Genomic DNA, 13,520 nt, shown 5'->3' on the forward strand with positions numbered 1-13,520 from the left:
AGCTACACAGCCCCCTCCAGCTACATACCTTCCTCCAGCTACACAGCACCCTCCAGCTACGTACCTTCCCCCAGCTACACAGCCCCCTCCAGCTACATACCTTCCTCCAGCTACACAGCCCCCTCCAGCTACATACCTTCCTCCAGCTACACAGCCCCCTCCAGCTACATACCTTCCTCCAGCTACACAGCCCCCACCAGCTACATACCTTCCCCCAGCTACATACCTTCCCCCAGCTACACAGCCCCCTCCAGCTACATACCTTCCCCCAGCTACACAGCACCCTCCAGCTACAGACCTTCCCCCAGCTACACAGCCCCCTCCAGCTACATACCTTCCCCCAGCTACACAGCCCCCTCCAGCTACATACCTTCCTCCAGCTACACAGCACCCTCCAGCTACGTACCTTCCCTCAGCTACACAGCCCCCTCCAGCTACGTACCTTCCCCCAGCTACACAGCCCCCTCCAGCTACTTACCTTCCCCCAGCTACACAGCCCCCTCCAGCTACATACCTTCCCCCAGCTACACAGCCCCCTCCAGCTACATACCTTCCCCCAGCTACACAGCCCCCTCCAGCTACATACCTTCCCCCAGCTACACAGCCCCCTCCAGCTACATACCTGCCTCCAGCTACACAGCCCCCTCCAGCTACATACCTTCCTTCAGCTACACAGCCCCCTCCAGCTACATACCTTCCCCCAGCTACACAGCCCCCTCCAGCTACATACCTTCCCCCAGCTACACAGCCCCCTCCAGCTACATACCTTCCTCCAGCTACACAGCCCCCTCCAGCTACATACCTTCCTCCAGCTACACAGCCCCCTCCAGCTACATACCTTCCCCCAGCTACACAGCCCCCTCCAGCTACATACCTTCCTCCAGCTACACAGCCCCCTCCAGCTACATACCTTCCTTCAGCTACACAGCCCCCTCCAGCTACGTACCTTCCTCCAGCTACACAGCCCCCTCCAGCTACATACCTTCCTCCAGCTACACAGCCCCCTCCAGCTACATACCTTCCTCCAGCTACACAGCCCCCTCCAGCTACACAGCCCCCTCCAACTACATACCTTCCTTCAGCTACACAGCCCCCTCCAGCTACATACCTTCCTTCAGCTACACAGCCCCCTCCAGCTACGTACCTTCCTCCAGCTACACAGCCCCCTCCAGCTACATACCTTCCTCCAGCTACACAGCCCCCTCCAGCTACATACCTTCCTCCAGCTACACAGCCCCCTCCAGCTACATACCTTCCTTCAGCTACACAGCCCCCTCCAGCTACATACCTTCCTCCAGCTACACAGCCCCCTCCAACTACATACCTTCCTTCAGCTACACAGCCCTCTCAAGCTACATACCTTCCTCCAGCTACATACCTTCCTCCAGCTACATACCTTCCTCCAGCTACACAGCCCCCTCCAGCTACATACCTTCCTCCAGCTACATACCTTCCTCCAGCTACATACCTTCCTCCAGCTACATACCTTCCTCCAGCTACATACCTTCCTCCAGCTACATACCTTCCTCCAGCTACATACCTTCCTCTAGCTACATAACTTCCTCCAGCTACACAGCCCCCTCCAGCTACATACCTTCCTCCAGCTACACAGCCCCCTCCAGCTACATACCTTCCTCCAGCTACACAGCTCCCTCCAGCTACATACCTTCCTCCAGCTACACAGCCCCCTCCAGCTACATACCTTCCTTCAGCTACACAGCCCCCTCCAGCTACGTACCTTCCTCCAGCTACACAGCCCCCTCCAGCTACATACCTTCCTCCAGCTACACAGCCCCCTCCAGCTACACAGCCCCCTCCAGCTACATACCTTCCTCCAGCTACACAGCCCCCTCCAGCTACATACCTTCCTTCAGCTACACAGCCCCCTCCAGCTACGTACCTTCCTCCAGCTACACAGCCCCCTCCAGCTACATACCTTCCTCCAGCTACACAGCCCCCTCCAGCTACATACCTTCCTCCAGCTACACAGCCCCCTCCAGCTACATACCTTCCTCCAGCTACACAGCCCCCTCCAGCTACATACCTTCCTCCAGCTACACAGCCCCCTCCAGCTACATACCTTCCTTCAGCTACACAGCCCCCTCCAGCTACATACCTTCCTCCAGCTACACAGCCCCCTCCAACTACATACCTTCCTTCAGCTACACAGCCCCCTCAAGCTACATACCTTCCTCCAGCTACATACCTTCCTCCAGCTACATACCTTCCTCCAGCTACACAGCCCCCTCCAGCTACATACCTTCCTCCAGCTACATACCTTCCTCCAGCTACATAACTTCCTCCAGCTACACAGCCCCCTCCAGCTACATACCTTCCTCCAGCTACACAGCCCCCTCCAGCTACATACCTTCCTCCAGCTACACAGCTCCCTCCAGCTACATACCTTCCTCCAGCTACACAGCCCCCTCCAGCTACATACCTTCCTTCAGCTACACAGCACCCTCCAGCTACATACCTTCCTCCAGCTACACAGCCCCCTTCAGCTACATACCTTCCTCAAGCTACACAGCCCCCTTCAGCTACATACCTTCCTCAAGCTACACAGCCCCCTTCAGCTACATACCTTCCTCCAGCTACACAGCCCCCTCCAGCTACATACCTTCCCCCAGCTACACAGCCCCCTTCAGCTACATACCTTCCTCCAGCTACACAGCCCCTTCCAGCTACATACCTTCCTCCAGCTACACAGCCCCCTTCAGCTACATACCTTCCTCCAGCTACACAGCCCCCTCCAGCTACATACCTTCCTCCAGCTACACAGCCCCCTCCAGCTACATACCTTTCTCCAGCTACACAGCCCCCTCCAGCTACGTACCTTCCTCCAGCTACACAGCCCCCTTCAGCTACGTACCTTCCTCCAGCTACACAGCCCCCTCCAGGTACATACCTTCCTCCAGCTACACAGCCCCCTTCAGCTACATATCTTCCTCCAGCTACACAGCCCCCTCCAGCTACATACTTTCCTCCAGCTACACAGTCCCCTCCAGGTACATACCTTCCTCCAGCTACACAGCCCCCTCCAGCTACATACCTTCCTCCAGCTACACAGCCCCCTTCAGCTACATACTTTCCTCCAGCTACACAGCCCCCTCCAGTCACACAGCCCCATCCAGCCACACAGCCCCCTCGAGCTACACAGCCCCCCTCCAGTCACACAGCCCCCTCCAGTCACAGCCCTCTAAGCCTCCAGTATAGAAATTCTTGTGCCGTTCTTAGAGTGGGGTTATCAGCAGATAGGTGGGGGTAAGGGGGAGTCATCAACAGGTGGTTGATGACCCCCTCATCAGCAGGTTGGGAAGGGTCATCATCAGCAGGTTGGGAAGGGTCATCATCAGCAGGTTGGGAGGGGTCATCATCAGCAGGTAGGAGGGGTCATCAGCAGGTAGGGAGGCGGGGTCATCATCAGTAGGTAAGAGAGACGGGGTCATCAGCAGGTAAGGGGCGGGGTCATCATTAGCAGGTAGGGGGGAGCAGGGTCATCATCAGCAGGTAGGGTGGGGGGCGGAGTCAACAGCAGCAGGCAGGGGCGGGGTCATCATCAGTAGGTAAGAGAGACGGGATCATCAGCAGGTAGGGGGCGGGGTCATCATCAGCAGGTAGGGAGGCGGGGTCATCAGCAGGTAGGGAGGCGGGGTCATCATCAGCAGGTAGTGAGGCGGGGTCATCAGCAGGTAGGGAGGCGGGGTCATCATCAGTAGGTAAGAGAGACGGGATCATCAGCAGATAGGGAGCGGGGTCATCATCAGCAGGTAGGGAGGCGGGGTCATCCTCAGCAGGTAGGGAGGCGGGGTCATCAGCAGGTAGGGAGGCGGGGTCATCAGCAGGTAGGGAGGCGGGGTCATCATCAGCAGGTAGGGGCGGGGTCATCATCAGTAGGTAAGAGAGACGGGGTCATCAGCAGGTAGGGGGCGGGGTCATCATCAGCAGGTGGGGGGCGGGGTCATCATCAGCAGGTAGTGAGGCGGGGTCATCAGCAGGTAGGGAGGCGGGGTCATCATCAGTAGGTAAGAGAGACGGGATCATCAGCAGATAGGGAGCGGGGTCATCATCAGCAGGTAGGGAGGCGGGGTCATCATCACCAGGTAGGGAGGCGGGGTCATCAGCAGGTAGGGAGGCGGGGTCATCAGCAGGTAGGGAGGAGGGGTCATCATCAGCAGGTTTGGGCGGGGTCATCACCAGTAGGTAAGAGAGAGGGGGTCATCAGCAGGTAGGGGGCGGGGTCATCAGCAGGTAGGGAGGCGGGGTCATCAGCAGGTAGGGAGGCGGGGTCATCAGCAGGTAGGGAGGCGGGGTCATCATCAGCCGGTAGGGGCGGGGTCATCATCAGTAGGTAAGAGAGTCGGGTTCATCAGCAGGTGGGGGGCGGGGTCATCATCAGCAGGTAGGGGGCGGGGTCATCATCAGCAGGTAGTGAGGCGGGGTCATCAGCAGGTAGGGAGGCGGGGTCATCAGCAGGTAGGGAGGCGGGGTCATCATCAGGTAGGTAAGAGAGACGGGATCATCAGCAGGTAGGGAGCGGGGTCATCATCAGCAGGTAGGGAGGCGGGGTCATCGTCAGCAGGTAGGGAGGCGGGATCATCATCAGCAGGTAGGGAGGCGGGGTCATCAGCAGGTAGGGAGGCGGGGTCATCAGCAGATAGGGAGGCGGGGTCATCATCATCAGGTAGGGGCGGGGTCATCACCAGTAGGCAAGAGAGACGGAATCATCAGCAGGTAGGGGGCGCGGTCATCATCAGCAGGTAGGGGGCGGGGTCATCAGCAGGTAGGGAGGCGGGGTCATCATCAGTAGGTAAGAGAGACGGGATCATCAGCAGGTAGGGAGCGGGGTCATTATCAGCAGGTAGGGAGGCGGGGTCATCATCAGCAGGTAGGGAGGCGGGGTCATCAGCAGGTAGGTAGGCGGGGTCATCATCAGCAGGTAGGGTCGGGGTCATCACCTGTAGGTAAGAGAGACGGGGTCATCAGCAGGTAGGGAGGCGGGGTCATCAGCAGGTAGGGAGGCAGGGTCATCATCAGTAGGTAAGAGAGACGGGATCATCAGCAGGTAGGGGGCGGGGTCATCATCAGCAGGTAGGGAGGCGGAGTCATCATCAGCAGGCAGGGAGGCGGGGTCATCAGCAGGTAGGGAGGCGGGGTCATCAGCAGGTAGGGAGGCGGGGTCATCAGCAGGTAGGGAGGCGGGGTCATCATCAGCAGATAGGAGCGGGGTCATCATGAGTAGGCAAGAGAGACGGGGTCATAAGCAGGTAGGGGGCGGGGTCATCATCATCAGGTAGGGGCGGGGTCATCATCAGCAGGTAGGGGGCGGGGTCATCATCAGCAGGTAGGGTGGGGGCGGAGTCAGCAGCAGCAGGTAGGGAGGCGGGGTCATCAGCAGGTAGGTAGGCGGGGTCATCATCAGCAGGTAGGAGCGGGGTCATCATCAGTAGGTAAGAGAGACGGGGTCATCATCAGGTAGGGGGCGGGGTCATCATCAGCAGGTAGGGGGCGGGGTCATCATCAGCAGGTAGGGTGGGGGGCGGAGTCAGCAGCAGCAGGTAGGGGCGGGGTCATCATCAGTAGGTAAGACAGACGGGGTCATCAGCAGGTAGGGGGGGATCATCATCACAAGCTAGGGGGGAGCAGGGTCATCATCAGCAGGTAGGGGGAGCAGGGTCATCATCAGCAGGCAGGGGGAGCAGGGTCATCATCAGCAGGTAGGGGGAGCAGGGTCATCATCAGCAGGTAGGGGGAGCAGGGTCATCATCAGCAGGTAGGGGGAGCAGGGTCATCATCAGCAGGCAGGGGGGAACAGGGTCATCATCAGCAAGTAGGGGGAGCAGGGTCATCATCAGCAGGTAGGGGGAGCAGGGTCATCATCAGCAGGTAGGGGGAGCAGGGTCATCATCAGCAGGTAGGGGGGAGCAGGGTCATCATCAGCAGGTAGGGGGAGCAGGGTCATCATCAGCAGGTAGGGGGAGCAGGGTCATCATCAGCAGGTAGGGGGGCAGGGTCATCATCAGCAGGTAGGGGGGAGCAGGGTCATCATCCGCAGGTAGGGGGAGCAGGGTCATCATCAGCAGGTAGGGGGCAGGGTCATCATCAGCAGGTAGGGGGAGCAGGGTCATCATCAGCAGGTAGGGGGGCAGGGTCATCATCAGCAGGTAGGGGGGAGCAGGGTCATCATCAGCAGGTAGGGAGCAGGGTCATCATCAGCAGGTAGGGGGCGGGGTCATCATCAGCAGGTAGGGGGAGCAGGGTCATCAGCAGCAGGTAGGGGGGCAGGGTCATCATCAGCAGGTAGGAGGGCAGGGTCATCATCAGCAGGTAGGAGGGGGCAGGGTCATCAGCAGCAGGTAGGGCGGAGCAGGGTCATCATCAGCAGGTAGGGGGGCAGGGCCACCCTCAGCAGGTAGGGGGTGGGGTCATCATCAGCAGGTAGGGGGCGGGGTCATCATCAGCAGGTAGGGGCGGGGTCATCATCAGCAGGTAGGGGGGAGCAGGGTCATCATCAGCAGGTAGGGGGGGCAGGGTCATCATCAGCAGGTAGGGGGCGGGGTCATCATCAGCAGGTAGGGGGCAGGGTCATCATCAGCAGGTAGGGGGGCAGGGTCATCATCAGCAGGTAGGGGGGAGCAGGGTCATCATCAGCAGGTAGGGTAGGGGGCGGAGTCAGCAGCAGCAGGTAGGGGGGCAGGGTCATCATCAGCAGGTAGGGGGGCAGGGTCATCATCAGCAGGTAGGGTAGGGGCGGAGTCAGCAGCAGCAGGTAGGGGGGGCAGGGTCATCATCAGCAGGTAGGGTAGGGGGCGGAGTCAGCAGCAGCAGGTAGGGGGGGGCAGGGTCATCATCCGCAGGTAGGGGGGCAGGGTCATCATCAGCAGGTAGGGTAGGGGGCGGAGTCAGCAGCAGCAGGTAGGGGGGGCAGGGTCATCATCAGCAGGTAGGGTAGGGGGCGGAGTCAGCAGCAGCAGGTAGGTTGCTTGTGGCTGAGTCAGTAGTGCGGTAGAGCTCAGCGAAGGAGGACGTATCAGCCTGGAGCTCCTGGTGTTGTGGTAGTTGAGGTCGAATGTTTTTTTCCACCTCCGTGGCGACTCTCCGCACCCTCGCCATAATTACGAATTTCCCTGTGGCTTCACCTGCGAGCGGGGATGGAATACCCGTGCCGCAGGGTGCGCCTGGTGGTAACTGAACGTGTTAGTGCGGTACATTTACGTAACTAAATTTTTAGTGTTCGTGAGTTCTTGTTAGTGAGTGATGATGTGCCCTTCTTGTACGACACCTGCTGCCTTAGGTCAGTACTTGACCTCTCTTCATATTACTCTCTCTCTCTCTCTCTCTCTATATATATATATATATATATATATATATGGTCCTCTTTAGCGGGTTGTACAAGTGAGAGAGGGAGCTGCTGTTGCATTGAAAGATCACTGCCATAGGCCTACTGGCCTTTGTACCACCAGCCATGCTTCACCTGTCGTGTGCCTTGTCCACAACTGTATTGCTAAACCAGAAATGTAAAGAATCGTTAACAAATGATTTTTTTTAGTGCAAACTCAACAGATACAACTGTTCTCCGTTGTTGCTAACGATTACAACTCACTCCCACGCCACTACAACTCCCACGCGCCTACAACTCCCACGCCCCTACAACTCATTCCCATGCCTCTACCAATCACTCCCAAGCCCCTACAACTCACTCCCATGCTCCTACAAGTTACTCCCACGTCCCTAGAACTTACTCCCACGCCCCTATAATTCACTCCCACTCCATTACCACTTACTACCACGCCAGTACAACTCTCTGCCACGCCCCTACAACTCATTTACACGCTCCTACAACTCATACCCGCACACCTACAACTCAATCCCACTCTACAACTCACTCCCACGCCTCTATTACTCCCACACACTTCACACCTCTCTACAGTGATCTCCCTCTTCCACATCACTACCACACCCTCGCAACTGAGATATGCAAATATACTAAGCTTAGGGTATTGGAACACCCTGTTCGATCCCTTACTGATCGAAATGTTAAAATTATTGATTTCTTTACTAATTAAAAATTATTTTTAAATATCATTAGTGTTTTAAAAGTAACTAAGAATTTTCTTTTGTGGATTTTTTGAAGATTAGCAAGAGCCTGATTGGTCAAAGATTGGAACATGATTAGGTGACAGTGTATCGAATCTTCACCAGGGCCGGATTAAGAGTTGTGGGGGCCCAGTGGTCCATAACTTGCAAGTATGGGGAGAAGGCCTAGGACGAGCAACTTTTGGGGAGCCCCACAGCAAGAAACTTGTGGGGCCCCCACAGCAAGAAACTTGTGGGGCCCCACAGCAAGAAACTTGTGGGGGGCCCCACAGCAAGAAACTTGTGTGGACCCCTACCATCATCGCTTCGTTTTCAGATTACACACTGCTTTTGTGTTATTGTTGAACGTGTCAAGAAACTTCATACCTTTGATGAGTTTCGAGATTTTTTCTTCTCTGGCAACCCGGTCCTGGACCAGACTTGTGTGGTACTTGCCTGGGTAACCAAGCTGTTGCTTCTGGCGGCCAGCTGGCCTACAATGTAGGTATTTACTTTACGAAATGTTTGAGATACGTTGTATAGCCTCGTGTTTTTGTGTCTAGAATGACCAGAATTTCTATTACCGAGATTAGGTGCATCAGGAGTCTGCTGCTACACTATTCTGTTTAATAGTTACACACTGAAAACGATCGATGCGTGTCCATGACATGTTTCATCACACAGGATGGGTCATAGACAAAGAAAACCGGTATTGGACTGAAGAAGCCACTGGCTGGCGAAACGTTTGAACGTTTCCCCAGTAAAGATTCCGAAGTGTTGGACAAATGTCTCGTTCTACAACCTGTCGGTTTTCTCAAGTCTTTACATAACACACACAGTGTTGAAATGTGTCAGACACTGTCTTGTGGTGAGGGAGGATATGGCTTATACGTCGTGGACCAGGAGCTAGCGTCCCAGTTCCTCTCTCCCATCCCTTTAAATTTAGCACTGCTGGTGAGTTTGCTTGCTACGCTGTTTCTTAAGCTAGTCAAAAGAACCTCTGGTTTTGTCTGATTCTAGAGTATGCATCTTTGAAGGAGGATGTCTCAGTGTTGGTGAAGGGCTCTTGGTCCGAGGAAAGGGAGGGTAGCTCCAATTCTTTGGACCAAGAGCCCTGATCAACTCCAATTTTTTATGAGCTACGTAATCTGTACGGGTTTAGTGCTTTCCCATACATGTAATATCGATAATATAAAATATTAGATGATTATTTAGACTAATAAGCAAATCCTAAGAAATTTGTACTTACTCATATGTGGATACAAGGGTCGAGTCTCGGCTTCTGCTGTTCTTGAAATACTGAACGAACATGACCAACAAATTTTAACAATAAGATTTCTACATGTGATTGAAATCACGTGAAGATTTACCTGGATAAGGCTTGGATCTCCAACAGGCTGTGTGTTAGTGAGTGGAAGCAATTTTTTTTTATGATTTGATGTGCTGTTGGAGTGATAGCAAGGTAACATTAATGAAGAGACCGAAGGGTAACCGGTTATCGGGACTCGAGTCTTGGATGTGGGACATAAAATGGGGATATTGCAGTTTGAAGGAGCATCTGAATGACGGTGACACTGTTTCCTCATTTTCTGGTCACCCTACCTCAGTGGGAGACAGCCGGAGGGTTAGGTTAGATAAGGTTTGTCAGGAAACAAGACAAGTGTTTCCTGACGCGGATCTTAGTCATATGATGACCCGCCACTGGAGCTTTTCGTCATCTGACAGAGGCCTTCCTCTGGCTTATCGGTTAAAATCTGGACATGATGTAACAGACAATCTTCTTCTGAGTACTCAAGGTAAAACAATGAAATCTAGCAAAGAATAAATTATGAACGCCTCCAGTAAAAGAAAAATTTAATCAGACTGTATTTGTGAACGCTCCAGCGAAGACAAAATTTAAATACTAAATTCTTGTGTGTTGAGGCTAGATGTGTGGAATTATTATTATTATTATTATTATTATTATTATTATTATTATTATTGCTATTATTGCTATTATTGCTATTATTGCTATTATTGCTATTATTATTATTATTATTATTATTATTATTATTATTATTATTATTATTATTATTATTATTATTGCTATTATTATTGCTATTATTATTATTATTATTATTATTATTATTATTATTATTATTATTATTATTGCTATTATTATTATTTTTTTCATTTTTATTTTTTTTTGTTTCTTTCATTTTGTTTTTCTTCACGTTCATCAATCATCATCATTCATCATCAATTATCATTAATCATCATAAGTCACCATCAGACATCATCATCATATTAAACAATCATATATTAATACCTGGTCAAATAAAAAGTATTTTTTGACAAGCAAAACTTCGAAGTAAAAAATCTATTAGTCCACTTTTATAAGCTGGAAAAAAAGGTGACAAAAATCTCATTAATATGGATCTGTGTTTGATACGAGGACCTGGCCTCGTCGAGGTCAATAAGGGGATATGTATTCACTCATCCAGTTACTGGCCAGATCTAACTTTGCTTAACCTGACATTGTTATTAAGAGTTTTGATAATTTTTCTTGTGTGAACCTTGGAACTTTTTTAAACTTTAGGATATCAATAAAGTTCAATTTAAATTAGAGATATCCGTGGAACTTTTTAAAGTTTAACATATCCATAAAGTTCAATTTAAGTTAAAGATATCAGTGGAACTTTTAAAAGTTTAAGATATCCATGAAGCTCGATTTAAGTTAAAGATATCCATGGAGCTATCTTAAAGGCAAAGATATTCATGGAGGTATCTTAAAGGCAAAGATATTCATGGAGGTATCTTAAAGAAAAGCTAAAGATATCCACACATCTATCTAAAAGATAGATATGCGGTGAAGCTATCCTAAAGCTGCAGATATCTACTGAGCTATCCCAAGACTAAGGCTATCCATGAAGCTATCTTAATGCTAAAAATAGCAAAGCTGTAGTAAAGCTAAAGATATTGTGCTTTAATGTACAAATATGGAGATATCTTAAAACTTAAGATAGCCATAGAGCTATCTTTAAGCTTAATATATGGAGCTATGTTATAGCTAAATATATCCATGGATCTGCCTTAAAGATACGAATATCCACGGAGCTTTCATAATGTTGAAGATATCCAAGCAACCACCTAAAGATATCGATGGGGTTGTCTTAAAGAATATCCAAATATCCACTGAGACGCCTTAAAGCTGAAGATATCCATGAAATTGTCTTAAAGCTAAAAATGTTCACGACGCAGTCTTAAAACTAAGGATATCTTAAAGCTGAAAGATATGGAGATAGCGTAAAGCTTCTCGCCCCACTTCTATCTTTCATATTTGGGATAGACAGATACTAGAACGCGTTCATGTAGGCTGAGGGACTGATTGTCTCGTCTTCCACTGTCTCCAGATTCAACACCTTCAAATAACCTCTGTGTTGAATTGATAAAGCCACTGGTTGGTACGTCAAGACTGCGTTAACACTGTTCACAAATAACTTGCTTGTAAATGGTCCAAGTCGGACCGAAATGTCGTCATAAGCTTCTCTCTCCTATATGTGGTTTATTTGTGTATTGTTCAAGTCACGGTAATATGTCTGTCTTTTTGCTGTTTTCTGCGTGTAACTTCGGTATCACCAGCCAAGGCTGTACAATAAAGTTGCACTTCAAGCACTTGAAATAAGATAATACGTTATCATTTAGAATGTATTCACCGAGTGATACATAATCCTCAGTGTATGTGTGCAGTGGTGATGATGGTAATAAAGATACCCAGGTGTTGCACTCGTGTCTTCGTTATAATGTGATTAGTATATATCATTACTGCCACGATACTAGAATTTGTATGCGAGTAGCATCCACAGAAGACGCGGTGAGCCTCCAGTCTGATATAAGCCAGGTCTTCCAGTTGACCACTGGCGAATGAATGATACTTAGTGAGAGGAAATATAAATGAGATTAAAGGGACATTTGCCTGCAAATAATTCAGAACAGCAGAAGGTAATGTGAGAGACGTGGTAGTAATAATGTCAGATCTCACATTCAAGAAGAATGATGTGTTGGATAACTAGAACTTTCAAACTAGGGATGCCAAGCCAATGTTGACTTTTCCGGTTATTCGTTCTCTCGAAGGATGGAATATTGGCGAAGCGAAACTGAAGAAGAGGAAAAAGTACAGAGAATCCTCACAGGTCGTTTAAACTCAGTTAAGCATCTAAATTACTGGGAGCACTTAAAGTTCTTCGAAAAGTACTCCTTAAAGCGTAGGCGAGAAAGATGCATCATAATCTTGGCCTGGAAGTTTATGGAAGTAATGGTCTCAAATCTGCACACCAAAATCAATACATATGAAAGTATGAAATGAAAGGATACGATGAGCACTCGAAGAGGCAATTGAGTAAGTGTAAATGAGGCAAGACTCTTCAACATCCTTCATACGTAAGTGAAATTGCCAACAAACAAGTAGCTGTCTACGAGAGGGATCTTGATAAGTTCCTGAACTTAGTATCTGATGAGCAAGAATGTGGTGCATGAGCTGGACTGCGGTCGACGGGCACCAACAGCCTGATCTATCAGGCCAGCAACCAGGAGATCTAGTATGTTTCAGGATCGGGGAAGCGGTTACTCCCTGACACGACTACAGGTAGCCTGAAGGTACAGGTATCCGTGAAGCTATCTTAAAACTAAAGATATCCATGAAACCATCGTACAGCTGATGATATCCATGGAGGTATCGTAATAAATATAGACACTTTCAATCCATGGAGTTAGCTCCAGTTCCTGGGATCAAAAGTTTTCACAGGTATTAAAGTTATCCACTGATCGTACCATACATGAGAAAGTCTCACAATTCTGGGTCATGCACTACAAGGGCATGGTGGGTACTCGAACCTTCGTCCGCTGATAGCAACCTCTGGTCTTTCTCCTCACAGGCTGTAGTTGATTAGATTTTTCCCTCGAGGGGGGTGCCTTGATACCGGCGATGGGTTCTTGATTCAAGAAGCTGGAGCTAACCGTCCCTCGGATCGAACCTGTTTACCTCCCATTTCCCAGGCGATGTATAACCCCCTACGGGTTTAGCGCTTCCCTGTAAGTATAAATATAGTAACACACAGTGGTTTACAGCGGTACAGTAAAACAGGATCACAGGGATTTACAGCGGTAGAGTAAGGTTACATCACAGCACTGTAATTGTTTACAGCTATACAGTATAATGCATCATAGGGTCACTGTGATTTACAGCGGTACAGTAAGGCTACATAAGAGTACCACACTGAAATACAGAGGTACACAAAGGTAACAAAGTGGTTCCAAAGTGATTTTCTGCTGTACTTACAAAAGTCACTCAGTTACTTGGTGGCGAGGGAGTCATAAATCTGAAATAATTGGTGCTTATTAAAGCCGACGTCATTTCGCAGAGATAAATGCATCATAATGGCTAAATTTAACCAAAATTACTGGGA

At 50.2% G+C, this 13,520-nt stretch overlaps 1 protein-coding gene across 4 annotated transcripts in view; it reads left to right on the forward strand.

The window, feature by feature from the left end:
- LOC128702415 (roundabout homolog 3-like) overlaps nt 1-13,520 on the forward strand; it is a 1,608,794-nt gene that overhangs the window by 219,561 nt on the left and 1,375,713 nt on the right. Inside the window, exon 1 of one of the 4 annotated variants that reach the window (XM_070102081.1) lies at nt 7,013-7,294. The exons of 2 other annotated variants lie outside the window; for them this stretch is intronic. The gene's annotated coding sequence lies outside the window, so the exon portion shown is untranslated. Of the gene's footprint in view, nt 1-7,012; nt 7,295-13,520 lie in introns of those variants that run through there. One more of the 4 variants, XM_070102083.1, reaches the window with a different exon arrangement.

Source organism: Cherax quadricarinatus, chromosome 80, assembly GCF_038502225.1.
Source record: "Cherax quadricarinatus isolate ZL_2023a chromosome 80, ASM3850222v1, whole genome shotgun sequence".
Classification (NCBI taxonomy): domain Eukaryota; kingdom Metazoa; phylum Arthropoda; class Malacostraca; order Decapoda; family Parastacidae; genus Cherax; species Cherax quadricarinatus.